Below are 21,107 nucleotides of genomic sequence, written 5' to 3'. Positions count from 1 at the left end.
ATATAGATCATTACACCCAAACACAGCAGGATATACATTTTTCTCAAGCGCACATGGAACATTCTCCAAGATTGACCATATGCTAGGCCACAAAGAAAGGCTTAATGAATTCAGAAAGATCGAAATCATACAAAACAATATCTCTGACCACAGTGGAGTCAAGCTGGAAATTTGCAAGGGACAGAGACCCAGACTTCACACGACAATTTGGAAATTAAACAGCACACTCTTAGAAAAACAGTGGGTCAAAGAGGAAATCTCAAAAGAAATCAATGACTACCTTGAAACAAATGATAATGATAACACAACATACCAAAATTTATGGGATGCAGCAAAAGCGGTACTGAGAGGGAAATTTATAGCCATAAATTCATATATCAAAAAAGAAGAAAGAGCAGAAATTGAAGAATTAACTGCACATTTGAAGGAATTAGAAAAACAACAACAAAGTAACCCAACAGGAAGAAGAAGGAAGGAAATAACAAAGATAAGAGCAGAACTAAATGAAATAGAAAATAAGAAAGCACTTGAAAAAATAAACAAGACCAAGAGCTGGTTTTTTGAGAAGATCAACAAAATTGACAAACCTTTAGCGAGACTAACAAAGAAAAAAAGAGAAAAGATGCAAATACACAAAATAAGAAATGAGAAAGGTGAAATCACCACTGACCCCACAGAAATAAAGACTATCATAAGAGGATACTTTGAAAAACTATATTCCAACAAAAATGACAATTTAGAGGAAATGGACAAATTCCTAGAAATACATAAGCAGCCCATACTGACAAAAGAAGAAATTGATGATCTTAACAAACCAATCACAAGCAAAGAGAGAGAATCAGTCATTAAAAATCTCCCAACTAAGAAGAGCCCAGGGCCAGACGGCTTCACAGGTGAATTCTACAAAACATTCCGGAAAGAACTAACACCAATTCTGTTGAAACTATTCCAAAAAATCGAAACAGAAGGAACACTGCCTAATTCCTTCTATGATGCCAACATTACCCTAGTACCAAAGCCAAACAAAGACACCACAGGAAAGGAAAATTACAGACCAATTTCTCTAATGAACCTAGACACAAAAATACTTAACAAAATACTTGCTAATCGTATTCAACAACACATTAAACGAATTATACACCATGACCAAGTGGGATTTATTCCAGGTATGCAAGGATGGTTCAACATAAGAAAATCAATCAATGTAATACACCATATAAACAGATAGAGAGAAAAAACCACATGATTATATCTATAGATGCAGAAAAGGCATTTGACAAAATACAGCACCCCTTCCTAATAAAAACACTCCAAAAGATCGGAATACAAGGAAACTTTTTGAACATGATAAAGAGTATATATGAAAAACCTAAAGCCAACATTGTTTACAATGACGAAATCCTGAAATCCTTCCCTCTAAAATCAGGAACAAGACAAGGATGCCCATTGTCTCCGCTCCTATTTAACATTGTCTTGGAAGTACTGGCTCGAACACTGAGACAAGAACCAGATATAAAAGGCATTCAAATTGGAAGGGAAGAAGTCAAAATTTCATTATTTGCAGATGACATGATCCGATATATAGAAAACCCTGAGAGATCTACAACAAAGCTCCTAGAACTCATAAATGAGTTTAGCAAAGTCGCAGGTTATAAGATCAATGTGCAAAAATCAGTAGCATTTCTATACACCAATAATGAGCAAGATCAGGAGGAAATCAAGAAACAAATACCATTCACAATAGTAAATAAAAAAATCAAATACTTAGGAATAAATTTAACTAAAGATGTAAAAAACTTATACATCGAGAACTATACAAGATTGTTCAAGGAAATCAAAGAAGACCTAAATAAATGGAAGAATATTCCCTGTTCATGGATAGGAAGACTGAATATTATTAAGATGTCTATCCTACCAAAACTGATCTACACATTCAATGCAATCCCAATAAAAATCAACACAGCCTTCTTTAAGGAACTAGAAAAACTAACTATGAAATTTATTTGGAATAAAAAGAGGCCCCGAATAGCCAAAGACATATTGAAAAAGAAAAACGAAATAGGAGGAATCACACTTCCTGACTTCAAAACATACTACAAAGCTACAGTAGTGAAAACAGCATGGTACTGGCATAAGGAGAGACACACAGACCAATGGAATCGAATTGAAAGTTCAGATATAGAACCTCATGTATATAGCCATATAATATTCGATAAAGCCACCAAACCCTCTCAACTGGGAGAGAATGGCCTATTCAACAAATGGTGCCTGGAGAACTGGATAGCTATATGTAGAAGAATGAAAGAGGATTACCATCTCACACCTTATACAAAGATCAACTCAAGATGGATCAAAGACCTAAATATAAGAGCCAAGACCATAAAGACCTTGGAAAGCAGTGTAGGGAAACATCTACAGGACCTTGTAATAGGAAATGGCTTCATGAATATCACACCAAAAGCACGAGCAGCAAAAGAACAAATAGATAAATGGGACTACCTCAAAATTAAAGCCTTCTGCACCTCAAAGGAGTTTGTCAAGAAAGTAAAAAGGGAACCCACACAATGGGAGAAAATATTTGGCAACCATATATCTGATAAGAGACTTATAACTTGCATATATAAAGAACTCATAGATCTCGAAAACAAAAAGATAAACAACCCATTTAAAAAATGGGAAAAAGATTTAAACAGACACTTCTCCAAAGAAGAAATACAAATGGCTAAAAAGCACATGAAAAAATGCTCCAAATCCCTAGCTATCAGGGAAATGCAAATCAAAACTACAATGAGATACCATCTTACTCCCATAAGATTGGCAGCCATGAAAAAAACAGTAGAATACAAATGCTGGAGAGGATGTGAAGAAAGGGGAACACTCATCCATTGCTGGTGGGAATGCAGAAGGATCCAACCATTCTGGAGGACAGTTTGGCAGTTTCTCAAAAAATTATCCATAGATTTGCCATATGACCCAGCAATACCACTGCTGGGTATATACCCATCAGATCTGAAAACAAGGACACAAACCGATATATGTACACCAATGTTCATAGCAGCATTGTTCACCATCGCCAAAAGTTGGAATCAATCCAAAAGTCCATCAACAGATGAGTGGATCAATAAAATGTGGTATATACACACAATGGAATACTACTCAGCTGTAAGAACCAATACACTACAATCGCACGTGATAACATGGATGAACCTTGAGAATCTTATGTTGAGTGAAGCAACCCAGGCATTGAAGGACAAATACTATATGACCTCAATGATATGAAATAAGTTAACTGCCTCAGAGAGCTAGAGTCTGGAAAAGTGGCTTACTGGAAATCGGGGGGTGGAGGAAGGATGTGAGTTAATGTCTGTAGGGGTGGAATCTGTGATGAGCTGGGGGTAAGTATGAGCACAAAGAAGGGACAAAATGGGGGCAAGGGGTTATCTTCGGGTGGGGTTTTCTGGGTTTGAGGGGGGCTGGGGATGGGAAGAGGGGAAATATGGTCCAAGAAATAGGTGGGAGGGAGGGGCAACATACAAACATGGGAGAGTGCCTGAAGTTCATTGAGAACTAAATGTTGAGTAAAACGTATCAAAGTATAAGTAGGAGGGTTACCTGGTTAGGACGCTCAGGGGGTATGGTCTGATGCGGGAGGACTCCGGAGGGAATAGCTGAAGGCTCATTTTGCCAAGGTGGGTTCTACCATTGGGTGGGGTGGACCCATATCCTGGGGAAGACTAATGCCGTCGAATAGAGAGAACTGTATCTCTCGTGAGAAAGGACGGCTCCCAGGGCATTAGATTGGCAGGCGTTGTGGGCCCTAAGGGGAGGGGAAAATGGACGTGCAATGGATGGAACAAAGGTAAATAAGGGGGCAAAAGAGGAGTTATGTGAGAGTACACGAGGATGAATATAAAACAGCTAATATTACACCAAAAACATATAGGGGATGACAGACTAATAATGAAAACCATAAGACAAAACATAGGATAACTAAAAAATTTAGAAAACTGTACAACCTAAAGTATGGACCACATAGTAAGCACAAATGTTACCTTGTTTGAAAACTATAGTTTCGGAATCCGTACATCAGTTTCAGGAAATATGATATGAATAAGTTAAAAGATTATTGCTGTGGAAGGGAAAAGGTTTTATGGTGGATCTGGGGAAATACTGTATATTGTATATATGAATTTTGGTGATCTAAGACTCTTCTGAAGCTGACATTATGTTGGGATTCACTTTACGGGAAGTTTTGGATCACAGAGTGGTTCAACAATGGCAGCGGAGGAATACTGATATGGGATGTTATTGACAGGATATATATGGTTGACAGGGAGTTATACAGGGCATATGCCCAGGGTATATGGTAATATCTATATATACTCATAGTGGAAACAATTAAAAACAACAGCTGGGGGGGTACTGGGCTCCTGGCCGGGGGGTCACTGTTGTGGGCCCTGGGAGAGCAGCGGCAATCCTCCAGGTGCAACGGCAAGAACCAGGAAGGAAGGAGGGCCCAACAGTGGGCTCTTGATACTAATGGCTACACTTTTGAGCCTATGCACCTGCAATAAGAACAAGGCCTAGAGTAGCATTGTGCCTGGGGGTTTCCTCCTGACAGCCTTCATGTTACTCAAATGTGGCCACTCTCACAGCCAAACTCAGCGTGTAGATGTGATGCATTCCCCCCAGCGTGGGACACGACACCCAGGGATGAGCCTCCCTGGCACCAAGGGATCACTACCACATACCAGCTGAAGAAGCAACTAGAAAATGACCTTGAATTAAAGATTCAATGCGGAACAGCAGAATATACCTATCTACATATAATAACATGACTTCGGGAAGCGGTTTGACCTAATGTAAGGGGGAAATGGAAAAGAGAAATGAGATTATAAGGCTGTGAGTCTCTAAAAAAGAGTCTGGAGGTTGTCAGAAGGAATACCCCTATGTACAACTGAACAGAGTCTAAGAGACAGATAAGGTAGATACAACCCCAGGTATTGGTTCTTTTGAGGGATAAAGAGACCCACGGGTTCTATGGTCATGGCAGAAGGGGTTCACTGCCATGACAGATGGCCCTTCTTTGGAGCTGGTGTTTCTGCGTGATGGAAATGGACTCAGAGGGGATCTCTTTTCACAAGACTTGCATGCTACTTTATTGGAATTGTAGTTGGTGCTGGGTTTAAGATATATGTAGGGGATTTGAATCTCTGGACTGATAATATGACACCCAGGCCCAGAGCCTCAACAGACTTCAGCTCCTACACTTTGACTTATTGGACTTACTCCACTCAGCTAACATGGAGTTGAAGAAGGTCAACCACCACAACATGGAGCCTAGAGTGTCTACAACTAGAAGCGGGAAGAGTGCATCCAGTACCCATGTGGAATCTAAGCCCTCACTTGACATAGGTGTGCAATGGACACAACCAATCCAATGTCCACAGAGAAAATGTGGAATGGGTGTGGGAACGGTAGCCATGGGGGCTGCTGGGTGTGGGGAACGGGAGGAAGAGATGAGATGTGGAGGCATTTTCGGGACGTGGAGTTGTCCTGGATAGTGCTTCACGGACAATTACGGGACACTGTAGATCCCCCCAGGGCCCACTGGATGGAACGTGAGAGAGTCTGGGCTATGATGTGGACCATTGACTATGGGGTGCAGTGATGTTCAGAGATGAACTTACCAGGTGCAATGGATGTATCACGATGATGGGAGAGAGTGTTGCTGTGGGGGGAGTGGGGGGCGGGGGCGGTGGGGTTGAATGGGACCTCATATATATTTTTTTAATGTAATTAAAAAATAATAATAATAATAAATAAATATAAAAAAAATAAAAAATAAAATAAAATTCTTTAATTAAAAAAAAATGAGGTAATTTTATGATTCTAATTTGAAGTGAAGAATTGAGTAATTGGTTTAGAGTTATAATTTTAAGTTAAACATTTATTATTTATAAATACTAGAATATATTTCAGAAGTTAGGGTTTACCTTTTTTATATGTTTCGATTGTTTTATTTATAGGAATTATTAAGGATTTTGGAAGGTTTTTTGTCAATCAAAGTATTTTAAAATTAAATTAAATTATAAATACAGTTTAAAGAGCTTAAAGGGGTTTAGTTAAACCAAGTTTTAAAAGAGCATTCAATAATGTGAACCATTGACAACAGATAGTAGCTATGTTTCAATATTTGTGCACCAATTGTAACAAATGTACCATCCACACATAAAATGCTACTGATGCTGTATCTAAGGAGCTGTCTCAATTCCTCTGTATTCTTCTCCTGTGTATTCACTTTCCAGGCTCCACCTCAAGACTCCAGCAACAAAACTCCAACATCAAAACTTCAGATCAAAAAGCTCCAACTCTGTCCTTTGCCATGCCTTTTATCTGTGAGTCCCAGGGGTGAGGTCACAATGCCCTACTGATGTGGCCTAATTAGAGTGCTAATCATAATTTAATCATGCCCCAGTACAGACCAGTTTACAAACATAATCCAATTATCTATTTTTAGAATTCATAACTATATCAAACTGCTATACACAGTAACAAAAAGAATATCAAATTCCCATCTGGGGGAACTCTGCCACATTCTCTAATGGAAAAACAAGAAGGCCCTAAGTACAGGGACAGTGACTTATAAAGGAGGATGATCCATTGAAGGACTCTTGATATTGATGACTCTGCTTATGAGCCTCTGCTCTTGAAATTGAAATTTAGCCTAGTGACGTAGGATACCCAAGAATTACTTACTGGGAGGCTGTTTTTTTGCTCAAATGTGGCCTCTCTCTAAGCCAAACTCAGCAATAACTTGCTTGGGGGCAATAATTTCCCCCCAGCGTGGGACATGACTCCTGGGGATGAGCTTCCCTGGCACTAAGGGATTGCTACCATGTACCAACAAGCAATAAATACATCTGGGAAAAAAAAAAAAAGAGCTTGACCAAAAGGGGAAAAAGCTAAAGAAAAATGAGTTTGTATGGCTAAGAGACTTCAAAGTGAGTTGGGAGGCCAACCCAGAGGTAGCACTTAAGCATATCTCAAAAGGATCTCATTGACAGCTAAGTAGATACCACCCCAAATAATGAAGCTCCTCAGGGGTATGGAACATCCAGACACTGTATGCTGACTCAGGAATTTGGCCCTTGCCAGAGGGCTCTAATCTGGTATTTTTGCACCCCAGTGTGATAGTTAGACTCAGCAGTGGTTTTCTTAGCATGACCCTTTTGTCCTTCTGTTTGAATCTACAATTAGTACTAGAGTTGGTAGGTGTACATCCAAGAGACTTAAAACTTTGGGCTGTCTATGTGCCAATTGAGCCCTGAATCTCAACAGAGTTGCAATACCTACTCTCTAGTTCAAAGGACTCACACAGGACAACTAATGGGGAGGAGATGATGGACAAAGAATATACTAAGGAACTGAGAGTGCCTACAACTGCAAGCAAGAGAGACACATCCATAGGATACATGGGATTGAAGTTCCCCTCAATTAATGGTGGAGTCGACTTCACCGCCCCAGAGTCCTCAGGACTGGGAAATGAACTATGGACTAAAATAAATTTTCTAGTATTCTACTACAGACTTATTGTGATTTTAGCCATGGAAGAAATACCATTGTTATGGAGGCAGTGACCCACGGATGTTCTGGATTAGGGAGAGGGAAAAACAGATGTAATAGGGAGGCATTTTTGGGACTTGGGGATCACCTGAATGACATTACAATGACAGATACTAACCATTACATATCTGGCCATACCCTACAGCACCAAAAGGGAGAGAGTGTAGGTCACTAGGACCTGTACAAAATTAGACAAAATAAGTAACCGTAGAACATTCACATATGTAAATTAGCTTAAATACAGTTTAAATATCGCCAAATGGAATACACTGCACATACCTCCTTAATGCTACTGAACTTTTAGTAAGAAACAAGAATGAAAATGCTGTAACTAGCAAACCAAGGTAGAGTGACAGGAGGTCTATCTAGCTCTTATGAGGACCCAGAAGGAGTTTTATCATAGATAAAGAATGGGGTCAAAAAGGGAAGAATTTCAGTTAGATGAAAATGTTAAATTGATCCTGCACACTTGAGATGTCTTCAGAGTGTGGCATATGTCCAGGATGACCACATATCCTGGTTTTCCTAAGACAACCAAATGTTTCCCAAAGTAAATAATATTAGCTCCTTTTTTACTCCCCAATGTGTCCCTATTTGGATATCATATAATATGACCACTCTGCTTATAGGTGTTGTTTCTTCCTTTCCCTCATCATGCTGCTATTTTACATGATGAAATTAACCAAGGGCAGCCTTTAATTAGTGTTTTGAATGGCTCATACATTTACGCAGGAAACATCACTTTGCAGCCTGTGGTTTCTGAGTCCATTGATCTGCTCAAGCTTTGAAATCTTAGGAATTAATTTATTCATATCAGTCTAATTTGATAGAAAAGCAATTGCTTTCCTGCCCTTTGAATTATCCATCCAGGGGTTCAAAGGTTTTCCATCTTCCATATTTTTCTCTCTGTTCTAATAACATCTGGGAGAAGCTAGTTTTTAAAAGGTAGAATACAGCTCCTTGCCCCAGTAATCATTTGACAAAAGAAAGCAAACATACATAAGAAGAGTTGTTGGTCCTTAAAGGCTCAAGTTGTATAATAAGTAAATAAAAATGACTGCTACTAAGAAGATATCTAAGTTAGCATAGAAAAGAGGAAGCCTAAAATTTTATTGAAATTTACTGGATAATATCAATTAACTAACTATTCTGGTCTTTGTTTAATAATTATTATATTAATAATAATAGCTAGTACATACATAGCACATACAATGTGAGAGGCTTTATTCTAGGTGCTTTGTGTGTATTAACCATTCACTCCTTGTAAGACTTCAAGGAGGTAGGTACTCATATCTTGGTTTCCCAGAAAAGGGAGCTTTAGTCATCAGAGGGAGAGCCGGTGACTCCCACCCAGCTAGTAAGTGGCAGAGCTGGGATTAAAGCCCAGGCAGGCAGGTGTCAGCCTCTGGCTCCTTAACCACTGCAGTGTGTTACATAGTTACTTCAAAAACGTTTTTATGGGAAACGGATTTGGCTCAATGGATAGAGTGTCCGCCTACCACATGGGAGGTCCAGGGTTCAAACCCAAGGCCTTCTGACCTGTGTGGTGAGCTGGCCCACACACAGTGCTAATGCGCACAAGGAGTGTCATGCCACGTGTGGTTGTGCCCCATGTAGGGGAGCCCCATGTGCGAAAAAAGTGCAGCCTATCCAGGAGAGTCACTGCAGGCACAGAGAGTTGATGAAGCAAGATGACACAACAAAAAGAGACACAGATGCCCAGTGCCACTGACAAGAATGCAAGTGGACACAGAAGAACACACAGCGAATGGACACAGAGAGCAGACAACTGGGGGGAGGGGGGAAAGGGAGAGAAATAAATAAAAAATAAATCTTTAAATAAAAAATAAATCTTTGAAAAAAATGTTTTTACAACAAAGGAAGAAACTTTTTCTAAGGTTAAGAATTTAATATTCAGCCTAAGGAAAGTTGAGTGTTTTGTTATATGCCATCTCTAGCCTGGTATACAGCAGACTTTCAAACAAACTTTTGTGGGGTGAATGAATGAGTAAACAGATGCATAACATCACAGAGTTTATGCCATTTAGTTGCCTCAGTCTAAACTGTCACCATTGCCAAGAATTTTCTTCTTCCTCTTTTCACTGCCTGCTGCCCCTGCTCAAATTTGGTTAATGATAAGTTCATCCTGCCATCCTTTGGCTCAGTCCTAACCAACAGGACTGTATTTCTCATCCTTCAGTGATCATACGTCCTGCTCAGAACACACCACGGATGCTGACAATCCAGTGGGGGATGTGGGGTACAAGGCAGGAACAGAAAGAGCTTTTCCACAGACAAAATGGCCAGAAGATGTACCAGTATAGACCCATGGACCATAAAAAGAGGAAGAGATGATGTCTGTTTGGGAAGTAGAGGAATTTCTGAGACAGAAACTCTTTTGCCTCATCCTCTGTGACCTGCACCAGCCATAGTATGCTTCATTCATTCATTCAACATTCATGGACTATCTCTTTTAGCTTCTGTGTCTAGATCTCATTCTCTTATAAAGGACTCAAGAAATAGGATTAAGACCCACCCTGAATGAGGTGAGACATACCTTAATAGTTCAAATCTCATCAAAAGTTTCTACCTACAATGGGTTTACACCCACAGGAATGGATTAAATTTAAGAACTTGTTTGTTTGGAGTACTTAGAGCTTTAAACCACCACAATCTGTTATATGCCAAGTACTGTGCTACGCATAATATGTACAAGACACATTCCCTGTCTTCAGGGAGCACATCTCTCATGGAGTGGGAAAGATACTCTTACTTTTCACTCTATCACCTCTTCCATAACATCACTACAGCTCACTTAACCTTATTCTATTAATCTTTTCATTTTTCATCTCCACATCTTATTGGGACTTTCTGGGGGATCATTATTCATTCACTTATGTATTTAGTGAGTGTATTAGTCAGACACAGAAGTGCTGAAGCAAAGTACCAGAGATCTGTTGGCATTTATAAAGGGTATTATTTGGGGTAGAAGCTTACAGTCACAAGGCCATAGAGCATAACTTACTTCCCTTACCAAAGTCTATTTTTGGAATTCATAAATAATATCAAACTGCCACAGTGAGTATTTACTATGTGAAAATCATTATTTTAGTTGTAGGGATTATGATGAGCAAAGCAAACCTCTCACACTCTCACAGGGCTTATATTCACCCCCAAGTCTATCCCAGTCCCTACTCTCTCCTCACAAAGCTGCATTTCTGGCTTCCTGTTGGATCTTGCTAACTGAATATCTAGCTATCATTTCAGACCTTTTACTGACCCGTTAACTCCTGGCTCTACTCTCCTACTTGTACTTGAAGCATTTTCATTCAATCTCTTGCTGCTCTTCTCCAAACTTCTTCCAAACTTTTCAATCACCACCACCAATTGTGTGGCTAAGGGACTCACACTTGGTCTATATTTTTCTATTCTTCTTCTGGACAAAGTCCTAACTTTAGTACTCCAACTGCTTCAAACTACTCTACTAGGGGTGAGGGAAGCATTTGGAAAAGTGGTGGGAGGGATTTGATGGACCCTCTTCTCAGCAAAACAGTCATTTAACTGATAAAAACTGTTTAATAAAACAACCATTACAGTCTCTGGAAATTGTCCTAAGGACATATAGCAAATGGAGAAATATTTATTAAAGAAAATATGCTACATTTCCCACCCGAATTTGTTCAAAAGACTATTCTTGGGGAGTGGATGTGGCCCAAGTGGTTGAGCCACATCAGTGGGAGGTCCTGGGTTCCATTCCCAATGCATCCTAAAAACAAACAAAAAAACAAAAAACAGCAAGCAAAACAAAGAAAAACCAACTCAGGAATTGAGTGCCAGCTTCCCTATAAGAGGTCCCAGGTTCAATCCCTGGTCCTGGTACTGCTCCCTCCCCCCCAAAAAAAGACTATTCTTTCCCATTGCATGTTCTTGGCACCCTATACAAAAATCAATTGGCCAAAAATGTGTGGGTGCATTTCTGGACTCTCAATTCTATTCCATTGATCGATATATCAATCCATACACAAGGATCATATTGTTTTGATTACTGTAACTTTGTAATAAGTTTTGAAATCAGGGAGTGTGAGTCTACCAACTTTGTTCTTTTTTCAAATTTGTTTTGGCTATTTGGGAGCCTAAACAATTCCATATGACTTTGAGGAATGGCTTTTCCATTTCTGCAAAAAAAGACTGCTAGAATTTTCATAGGGAATTGTGATGAATCTATAGATTGCTTTGGGTAGTATTGACATCTTAACACTAAATCTTCCTATCCATGAACACAGGCAGTCTTGCCATTTATGTAGATCTTTTAAATTTCTTCCAGCAATATCTTGTAGTTTTTAGTGTAGGAGTTTTTCACCTCTTTAGTTAAATTTATTCCTAGGAATTTTGCTATTTTAAATGTTATTGTATATGGATTGTTTACTTAAGTTCCTCTTCAGATTGTACATTGAAAGTATATAAAAAGACAATTGAGTTTAGTTTGTTAAACTTGTACCCTACTACTTTGCTGAATGTCTTTATTAGTGCTAGTAGCTTTCCTGTGGATTCTTTGGGATTTTATATACATAGAATCATGCCATCTATATAGTTTTACTTCTTCCATTCCAATTTGGGTGCCTTTTATTTCTTTTTCTTACCTAATTGCTCTGGCTAGAATTGCTAATACAATGTTGAATAGCAATGGTGGAAACAGGCATCCTTGTCTTCTACCTGATATTAGGAGGAAAGTTTTCCACTTAAAAAAGAATGAAATAGACCTTTAGCTCATATCATATAAAAATTAACTAAAAATTGGTCAAAGACCTAAATATGAAAACGAAAACCATAAAAGTTTTGGAAATTAATATAGGAGCAAATCTTCATGTTTTTAAGACTTCTTGAGAAGATGGTGAATTGGGGAGCACTAGGACTCAGTTGTTCCACAAAAACAACTATTAATCAAGGAGGAACTGTCTTAGACAAGTATTTTTGAAACTCTGAAGGCTAGAAGAACAATATTCAACTGTCCTGCATACAACTGGAAACACACTAATCCCCTCCAGAAGGGGGTGCAACTTCTTGGGTAATATTCACTCTTAAACTTGACATCCTTAAATATTATAACATGAAACTAATAAAACTATGTCATACGGTAATGGAAAAAGTTAGGAAAGAAAACAATGACAGTCATTTTACGTGCATATACAATCATAGTCATAACAAAACAAGGAAGAAATATTCACAGCCATTACAGTCCTCATTTCTGTAACCGGTCACATGGTCGAAGTTTCTATTTATCGCTACCTTCTTCCACTACCCATTCCATGTCCCTTTACCCTCAGCAAGCATCTCAGTTGGTCGTGGTTCTTTACCTGGTGGGGTGACTGAAACCTTAATTCCTGAAGATTCTGGGCCATTGTTAGTCCTGCTTCGATTGTGTTGTTGTAATTTTCCATTGACTTTAATCACAAGGCACAGTAGTACTAAGGTACACCTTAGGCGATTTCCTGTATTCCAGGCAAACTCTTCTGTACCTCCATTATGTAGGTTCAGTCCTATGTCCCCTTGATAGTCAGAATCAATCACCCCAGCCAGCAGAGTAGTTCCCTTTTTTGCCATTGATTCAGAGGCACAAGGAGCCCAAAGTGACCAGGTGGCAGTATTAACTTCCAGTTCGATGAAATCATTGTTGTGTTCCCTGGTAGAAGCACTCCTCCTTTTGGAACAAAACCTTTAGACTAGCAGTGCTTAAGGTTGCAGAGATAGGAAGCAAAACTCTTCCTAGTGGATCATTCCTGTTTTCACCTTGATTCCTGGACAATTGAATCCTGGCTATGGGAGAAACAGCACCATAGAGTGGTCGCTGACTTAGAGCAAACACAGCTCTGCAAGGTATTGCCACCCAGTTGGTGCTGTAATTGAGTCTTCAAAGGGCCATTCCACCGTTCTGTCAGTCCAGCTGCTTCAGGATGATGGGGAACATGCAAAAACCAGTGAGTTTCATGAGCATGTGCCCATTCCCACATATCGTTTGCTGTGAAATGGGTTCCTTTATCAGAAGCAATGCTGTGCGGAATGCCATGGTGGTGGATAAGACATTCAGTAAGTCCATAAATGGTAGTTTTGGAAGAAGCATTACATGCAAGGAAGGCAAATCCATATCCAGAGTATATGTCTATCCCGGTTAGAACAAATTGCTGCCCTTTCATGGTGAAAGTGATTTAATATAATCAACCTGCAACCAGGTAGCAGGCTGATCACCTAAGGGAGTGGTACCATATAAGGGGCTGAGTGTGGGTCTCTGCTGCTGGCAGATTGGGCACTCAGCAGTGGCTGTAGTCAAGTCATCCTTGGTGAGGGAAAGTCCATGTTTCTGAGTCCATGCATAACCTCCATCCCTACCTCTATGGTCACTTTGTTCATGAGCTCATTGGACAATGACAGGAATGGTTGAGGAAACAGACCTAGCACTAGCCACAGAGCAGGTCATCTTATCCCTTTGATTATTAAAATCTTCCTCTGCTGAAGTTACCCTCTGGTGAGCATTCACATGGGACACAAATATTTTCTGTTCACTCAAAAAAGTCTCTCCACATATCTCTTCCTCAGACCTCAGACCTCTTTGTCACCAACTTTCCAATCATGTTCCTTCCATGTTTTGGACTATCCAGCCAAACCATTGGCAACAGCCCATGAATCAGTGCACAAACACACCTCCAGCCATTTCTTCTTCCAAGCAAAATGAACAACGAGGTACACTGCTCAAAGTTCTGCCCACTGGGAGGATTTACCCTAATCACTGTCCTTCAGGAATGTTCCAGAAATGGGCTGGAGTGCTGCAGTTGTCCACTTGCAGGTGGTACCTGCATATCATGCAGAACCATCTGTAAACCAGCCCCAAGTTTTCTCTTCCTCAGTCAACTGATTGTAAGAAGCTCCCCAGGAGGCTAAAGCTGTGGGCTGGGAAAGAGAAGGTAACATGACAGAAGTGGTGACCACGGGCATTTGGGTCACCTCCTTATGTAATTTACTTATGCCTTCAGGATTCACTGGAGCCTTATCTCATATATACCACTTCCACTTTATTATGGAGTGCTGCTGCGCACACGCAACTTTATGGTTTGGTGGGTCAGACAATAAACAGCTTATGAGGCAACTCAGGTCTCATGGTAACTTGGAGGCCCATGGCGAAGTGTTCAGTCTCTACTAAAGCCCAGTAGCAAGCTGAAAGCTGTTTCTCAAAAGAAGAGTAGCTATCTGCAGAGGATGACAGGGCTTTGCTCCAAAATCCTAAGGTCTGCATTGTGATTCTCCAACAGGGCCTGCCAAGGCTCCAGACAGCATCTCTATTTTCCACTGACACTTCCAGGACCATTGGATCTGCTGGATCATATGGCCCCAGTGGCAGTGCAGCTTGCTGAGAAGCTTGAACCTTTCTCAGAGTCTTCTCTTATTCCAGTCCCCATTTAAAACAAGCAGCTTTTCTGGTCACTTGGTAAATGGACCCAAGTAGCACACCCAGATAATGAATGTGTTGTCTCTAAAATGCAAAGAGACCAACTAAGCATTGTGCCTCTTTTCTGGTCATAGGAGAGGCCAGATGCAACAACTTATCTTTCACTTTAGAAGGAAAATCTCAGCATGCCCCAAACTACTGGACATCAGAAATTTCACTGAGAAGGATGGCCCCTGTATTTTTTTTAAATCTCCCATCCTCTCTCAATGAATGCCTTAAAATCTAGAGTCATTGCTATTTTTTGCTCACTAGGTCCAATCAACAGGATACCATCAATATAATGGATCAGTGTGATTCTTGTGGGAGGGAAAGACAATCAAATTCCCTTTCTTTTATAACAGTGTCCAGAGTATTTAGAAACAGCCAGCCAACATCACTGTAGCTTTTGCATCCATGAAACTCTGTTATGGTATTGAAAACACTATCACCCAGATCTTTACCTCTTATAAGCATGGAAGGAGTTAAATCCAGCAGTGATATTTTGCATCTCTCCATTGCCAATTCACGCCATGGACTATTAGTGGCTTCTTGATTATTGGAAATGGAGTCATTAGTGCCCTTGAGTTCAACAGAGTAGAGAGCCAATTGCAAAACTCCAAGAACCACTTCAGAAATCCCATTTTTAAGATTGTTTCTCAAGAACTACTCTTGGTACCAAGCTGTATCAGTAAGGGTTCTCTAGGGAGAGAACCAATAGGAGATATTGGTAAATAGTATAAGATTTTATAAAATTGTCTCATGCAATAATGACGATGCACACATCCAAATTCCACAGGGTAGGCTGCAAACCAGGGCCTCCGATAATGATCCTTGATGAGTTCCCAGGAGATGTTGGCTGTCTGAAGTAGAGCTAGAAATTCTCTTTCTAAATGCTGAAATCACTTTCCCTTTTAAGGCCTTTAACTGATAGGACCAGACATCATTCATTGCTGAGGGCAATCTCTTTGGTTGATTGTAGATGCAATCAGCTATCTATGTAATCAACTCGCTGATGATTAAAGTCCATGAAATGTCCTTGTATTACAATTGGCTTGCTTGACCAAACAACTGGGCACAATTATCTGGCTGAGTTGACCCATTAGCTTAACCATCACGATGCCCTTCCTGATCCCCTCCCCAGGACACTTTGGAGCTGTTCTGCACCCAATTTGTGGATCCCTGGTCCTGTTTGGGCAGCAAAAGATGGACTTGGGAAAGATCTCTCTGCATGCCCCTCCTCCCAGAATTTGCCATCCAGGCAAAAGCAGTTTGAGACAATGAAAGGAGTATAAAAAATTATAGAGGTGGATGTCTGGGACAAAGACCTACCAATTTCAAAAACCCAGAGGGATGTCTGTCTCCTGGGAAACAGAGGGGACAACAAAACTCTTGTAAACAGGGGAAATCCAAAACAACTAAGATGCAACAGTCCTGGACAAGACACAGCCCCAGAAAGTCAGAGATAACCCTGTATGCTGTATTTGCCTTGGGCAGACCTTCCTGATGGGGGGCTAAATCTCAAGAAAATTACCAGGTAGTTACAAAATCAAGAAGCAGACTTGTCATTGAATAAATCTCAGAGTAAACATTTAAAAATATTAAAACATACTGAGTGCAATGAAAGAGTACAAGATAAGTAAAGATACAGTAAATGATGGCCCATCCAAAGGAAAAGGAAAAAAATCCAGGAAGTACCAATGAAGAAAACAAGAATGTGACATACTGAACAGAACCTTTAAAAAAGGATTTTTAAAATGTTCAAGGAGATGAAGGAAAATACAGAAAAAGAACTAAAGGATATCAGGAAAACAATCATGAGCAATACGAAAGGCTAAGTAAAGATACATAAATTTTAAAAAGGAATCAAACAGCATCAAAACCACATAAATGAAATGACAAATGCCCAGGAGTGTTTCAAGAGCAGATTGGAGCTGGCAGAAGAAAGAATAAGTAAACTTGAAGACAAGACTCTTGAATAAGACAGGCAGAGGAGCAGAAAGAAAAAAGAAATATTAAAAGCAAAATAGCCTAAGTTACCCCTGGGACACCATCAAGCACACCAGAAGTCCCAGAAGCAGAAGAAGGAGAGAAAGGAGCAGGAAGACTAGTCAAAGAAGTAATGAAAGAGAGCTTCCCAAAGTTAGTAAAAGATGTGAATATGTATATCCAAGAAGCATAGAGAACACAAAACAAGATGAACATGAAGAAAAATATACCCCATCATATACTGATCATACTATCAAATATAAAGGACAAGGAAAGAGTTCTGAAAGCTGCAAAGGAAAAGCAATGTATTACATACAAGGTAGTTCCAATTAGATTGCTTATTTTTCATCAGAAACCATGGAGATAAGGAGGCTGAAATACTTAAAATGCTCAAAGAACACCTTCCAACCAAGAATATTTTATATCCAGCAAAACTGTCTTTCAAAATGGTGGAGAGATTAAGACATTCTCAGATAAACAAAAGATGAGGGAATTCATCACCACTAGCCTTGCCCTTCAAGCAAAGCTAAAAAGAGTTCTTCAAACTGAAAGGAAAGGACACTAGAGAGTGGTTTAAAGCAGCATGAAGAATTAAAGTCCTGTCATAAAAGTAGCTATTTGGGTAATTATAAATGCCAGTACTATTATATTAGAGAAAACTGACTCTTACATGAAAGGGAATCCCAATAAGTTGATATTATGACACACTTAAAGTGCTGAGAGGGAAAAACTGTCAACCAAGAATCTTATATCCACCAAAACTATCTTTCAAATGAAGGCTTGAGAAAGATATTCCCAGATAAAACTTGAGAAAATTCACTGCTAGCAGACTTACCTTACAAGAAATACTAAAGGTATTTCTTTAGATTGAAAGAAAGTGACACCAGATGGTAATTCAAATGCACACATACATACACAAAAGAGTGCCAGAAAAGATAATCATGTAGGTGCTTATGAAAGATAGTATAATTGCACATTTCTTTTCCTTTCTTCTATTAACTGATTTAAGAAGCAATTCCAAAAAACAATATATATATAATTATAATGCTGTGTATATAACATTAAAAAATGTAATATATTTGACAATATAGAATACAAGAGGTGGGAGAACAACCCTGAAACAGTCATGTTCCAGGTGGTAACATGAATCCATGGAAAGAAATGAAGAGAACAAGAAATCTTAAATAGGAGGGTTAATATAAAAATCTATATAAATATATACATGTATCCTTTTCAACTTCTTTTAGAGAAATCAAATCATATAAAATTCTAATTATAACAATGTATTGTTTGTAATCTATATATAAGTGTAATATGTACAACAATAATAGCACAGAAAAGGAGAGGAGGGAATAGAGCTGTTTAGGCATAGAGTTTCTATATTTTATTGTAATTACATTAGTATAAATCTGATGTAAATTCTGGTAAGTTAAAATGCATATTGTAAGCCCTAGAGCAACCACTAAGAAAATAACCAAAAATTATAGTTAAAAAATAATTAAAGGACTATCCACATACAAAATAATAAAGTTGGGCGTATACCTCACACCATATACACAAAAATGAACTCAAAATTGATCAGAGACCTAAATGTAAGAGCCTAAACAGTAAAACTCAGGAAACAGCAGAGATGCACATCTTCATTGCCTTGATTAAGCAGTAGATTCTTTGATTTAACACCAAAAGAACAAGAAGAACAAAAAAGAAATAATAAATAAACAGGACATCATCAAAAATAAAAATTCTGTGTGACAAAGAACAGTGTCAAGAAAGTGAAAAGACAACTCACAGAATGGTAGAAAGTTTTTGAAAATCATTTATCTGATAAGGGACTTGTATCTAGAATATTTAAAGAACTACTGCAACTTAATAATAAAACGACAAATAGCAGACAAAGGATCTGAATTGACATTTCTCCAAAAAAGACATACAAATGGTTAATAAGCACATGAAAAGATGCTCAACATCATTAGCCATCAGGGAAGTGCAAATCAAAACTACAATGAGATCTTACTTCACACCAACTAGGATGGTTGTGATAAAAAGGTAGATAATAACAAGTGTTGGCATGGATGTGGAAAAGTCATCCTTCACACACTGCTTGTGGAAATGCAAAATTGTACAGCCACTTTGGAAAAGAGTCTGGCAGTTCTGGAAATGTTTAAAACTAAAGTTTCCAGCATTTTCACTCCTAGGTGGAAGAAATGATACCATATGTCCACACAAAAACTTGAATGTTTATAGCAGCATTACTCATATTAGCCAAATGGTGGAAACAAACCGGATGTCCATCAATTGATAAATGGATAACCAATATGTGGTATATCTGCTATTATTCAGCCATCGAAAGAATGAAGTACTAATATATGCTATGACATAAACGAACCTTGAAAATATTATGCCAAATGAAAGAAACCAGTCACAAAGGGCCATATACCATATGATTCCATTTACATAAAACATTCAGTATAGGCAAACCCATACAGACAGAAAGTAGATTGATTAGCAGTTACCTAAGTCTGGAGGGGGATGGGGAGATTGGAAATGGAGGCTAAAGGGAATGGAGGTTGTTTTTGGGTAATGAATGTGTTCTAAAATTAATTGTGGTGACTTATGCACAGCTCTGTGAATATACTAAAAGTCATCCAATTGTATATTTTAATTGGTTAAATTGTATGGTATTTGAGTTATAACTCCATAAAGCTGTGAAAAGACATCAAAAAATAATTAAGAAATTAAAATGTTCTACCATACCGTCACTTAAGCAAACCACCCAGCCAGCTGCCCCCTAATCCTTTTCCATACCATCTTGTTCCCTTTCTGTCATTCACATCTTCTGCCCCCATTTTCCACTACAGCTTACGTTATTGACTAGAAAGCTATCTCCAGTTTTGCATTTTTATTTAGATCTTGCCTATTGGTCTTTCCCCAAACTGACCAAAAGGGCTGGAACAAAGAATTACACAATCACGGGATGTTAGAACAGAAGACACTAGAGCTCCTCTTTACCCACCCCCTCACTTCATGGATTAGGAGACAAAAGCCAATCACATCACTTGTCCCTGGTTTCAAAATAATTCATCCTTGCTCCACAACCCCAAAAAGGCTTCATTCATTTAGTGCCAATATGTCCTTATCTTTCTACCAAATCTCTGATACATTTCTTTCATTATTCTACTGAAAAGTATCAAATGAATTGATTTCCAGAGACTCACACTTAAACTCAAGTTCTGCATCCTAGAGGGAAAAAGCAGCCTTTTAATCTCAATGGCCCTGCATCTGATGTCTCAGCTGCTGCAGATTTCCTTTTTCTATTGCCATGAACAACTGTTCAAAATTCATAGGAGGCTAGCTTCTGACCAGCCAGGAGCAAATGCAGGGAAAAACTCCTAATTTCCAAAAAGGGCATTCCCTCAACTCACCTCATGGAAAACTATTCCTCAGTTCTTCAATAAAAAAGCAAGTCAGCCTATAAAAATACAGCATTTCTACATTTTTAAATGGCACTCAGGAAAGAACATTGGAACCAAGGGTATTTACACTTGTTTATAGGTACCAGGATCAAAAGAGTAAGTCGCTTTTTAAAATCAAAGAAGTATTCAGGGATGGGAAACAGAAAAGCTTCTGGAGGGCAAAGGATATGCATAAATCAGGCAAGTAGAAGCAGTCATTCTGGACTTGACATGGATAGAAAATATGTTGAAATCAAACTGGCCTTATTCCTGAAGGGAGCCCAGAAAGTAATAATGCAAATCCCTAAACAGCATGAACCGTGGTCAAAGACCATGCAGGAGATGCAGGAGACCTACCTGGCTTGGAGAGGCAGAATAAACTGCTCTCTGAGAGGACAGGAAACGCCCTTCTGGGCCTTGCTGAGCCTTTCCTCCTCCAAGAACTTCTGAGCACAGGCCCCTATGCAGGACTTTCCTGACTGATAAAGCAAGAGGCAAAAGTAATTAGAGACGCTTTCTTCCCTAGAGCAGGAAGCAATCTGGGGCTGACGGAAGAAGTGATTACA

The 21,107-nt window shown here is 39.1% G+C and overlaps 1 protein-coding gene across 2 annotated transcripts in view; it reads right to left on the bottom strand.

Moving 5' to 3' along the window:
- Positions 1 to 21,107, bottom strand: part of NIM1K (NIM1 serine/threonine protein kinase) — a 97,926-nt gene that overhangs the window by 40,094 nt on the left and 36,725 nt on the right. Inside the window, exon 1 of one of the 2 annotated variants that reach the window (XM_004472895.4) lies at positions 20,899 to 20,993. The exons of the other annotated variant lie outside the window; for it this stretch is intronic. The gene's annotated coding sequence lies outside the window, so the exon portion shown is untranslated. Of the gene's footprint in view, positions 1 to 20,898; positions 20,994 to 21,107 lie in introns of those variants that run through there. 2 annotated transcript variants of the gene reach the window in all.

The sequence above is a fragment of the Dasypus novemcinctus genome, chromosome 2 (genome assembly GCF_030445035.2).
Source record: "Dasypus novemcinctus isolate mDasNov1 chromosome 2, mDasNov1.1.hap2, whole genome shotgun sequence".
Lineage (NCBI taxonomy): Eukaryota > Metazoa > Chordata > Mammalia > Cingulata > Dasypodidae > Dasypus > Dasypus novemcinctus.
This window is presented reverse-complemented; position numbering and strand designations above follow the sequence as displayed.